Here is a 2,186-nt window from a genome sequence, read left to right on the forward strand (position 1 = left end):
TACTGACCATTTCGTAAAAACATGTTAGGTTTTATATCAGACCTGTCCTGAGAGATCCTGGACATAAAGGAGAAAGAGGAAAAACATTAAGGTGCCCACAAGAAACAAACGAACTGGAGAGACTTCAAAACAAACAAATCTAGGATGGGAAAACCTGGAAAGGTCAAGGTAGTGTGGAAGGAGCATTGAAGGCAAAGTGGGCAGATGTGACGAACGTGCATAAGGCACAGGAGTCAGTCGATGAACAAGCAAGTTTTCATTCTTTTTCGTGGAACTGGAGTATATTTTCTGCATCTCTCAATGTATGGGGAGTGAATTCTAAACTGCAGAAACTGTACAGGAAAAGGCTTTATCTGTAGCTTCCAAGGTTCTATGTTGAAAGCTAAGGGCTGCATTCTTAGATTTCCTGTTGGTTTTGAAAGTTTGAGTAAGGTGTACAATTAACCAGGTCACTGCAGATGTAAGGCATTGTATGTAATGCAGGCTTTCTACATTTAATCCTGGCCCAAAGAGGTAGCCTTTGCTGTTCTCTGAATACACGAGAAATGTCATATATTCTCGATGCCGAGAAAAGCCTAGCTGCACACTGGAGGGTAGTAATGACATAAATGCAAAACAGTTTTCAAATTTCACACCATCTTCCACGTACACCTAATTTTTTAAAAGATCAAGCAAAACATGAACAGCTGGAGGAAGAATTTTCCCTCAGCTGACTGAGCAGGTGTAGGAAACAGCAGCCAAATCACCATCAGTCAACTTTTTAGTCAATAGTACAGTACTTAATTTGTGCCAGTGGTTGCTATTGATGCCACCACATTCCATGCCTTTGATATTTAGTGTCTTTGCGAAGTTCCAAAATAATAGGTTTATCCAGTGACATTACATAAAGAAAGATCTTTTGATCTTTCAGGAGGCTAAATGAGCGACCCTCCATAATAAAACCAGTTGTTCGCGTGAATACTAGTTTTACGAAAGATTTCTCTCCAATATTCTGATTACTACACTGTAAGCAATAGGGTAGATAGATGAAGACAATTCAGAGGTTTATTCTGCGTTTCTAATACCTAGCAATGGCTCACCACAGTGAGACTCTTGAAGATAACCAATGTTTTGGTACGAGGGAGTTTACGGCCTTGGGTTATCTTTCAGAGCTTTTTAGCCAATGTATGTGACAACTGTGCTTCAACAAAATCCTCAAGAAGAAACCCCTCTTTAACGGTTCTTGAAGAAGAAGTGTTTGTATCAACCTGGCTTTGTGCACGGTGTATGGATGGGCCGTTCCATTTCAGTGGTGGAAGTGGGCGACACCATGGTATGAATAAATTTTGGCACCTGCAATCTTTTTGTTGTTGTACTTATTAAGAATGCCATTGAGCCCAAAACTAGACACATCCTGGGCTCTGGATCGACTAAGCACATGCCCAGTGGTAAACTCTATGTTTAACTGTACATCAATCAAGGTGGAAAGAAAAACTCTGTCATCATGTTTTTCACTATTTTAAGCACATTCATGTTTACATTACAATAACGAAAGTGGTAATAGGTATCCAAGCCTACATGAGACTGCCCTACCTTTTGCATCTCTTTTTAATGTATGTTGCCTTGTTTAAAAAAAAAAGTGCCTCCTAGTGAGGCACAAACTAAGTATGTAATGCACAACATTGTTTACACGGAAGAGGTGCTTCTTGAGAAAAGTATTATAAGCTATGTGTAAAAAAAAGAATCACGTTTTATTATAAAAAATGTGCACAATGGGACGAGGCTGTTCTTCCTGCTGTGATGCAGGAACAACAGAGCTAATAAAGGCCATGTGTGTCCTCCAATGCAAGGCAAAATCATGAATTTCTGGTGAGTTATAATTAAATAACATCTAGTTTCATGAGGACATCCATGTATATTCTATATTGATGAAATAGCTTTTCTGTTTATGCGGGTTTCAATAGTTATGTTATACTTCGCTCTCATTGAGCACAGTTGGCAAGAATAGCCGGATCCAAAATCAAGTTATTTACTGTTCTGCGTTCAACACGGTCTCGTACTCTCTCCTTCTTAACAGGATGTGGCATGCAGGAGTCCACGGTCAGGCTCAAATCTTACATGGAAGGCAGGACAGGGGTAGGTTTTCTCACCCCTTTTCCTTCAACCTCTAAACCACTTGACTGTGGGGTGCCTCGGGGTTCGATCTG

The sequence above is a fragment of the Triturus cristatus genome, chromosome 1_2 (genome assembly GCF_964204655.1).
Source record: "Triturus cristatus chromosome 1_2, aTriCri1.1, whole genome shotgun sequence".
Lineage (NCBI taxonomy): Eukaryota > Metazoa > Chordata > Amphibia > Caudata > Salamandridae > Triturus > Triturus cristatus.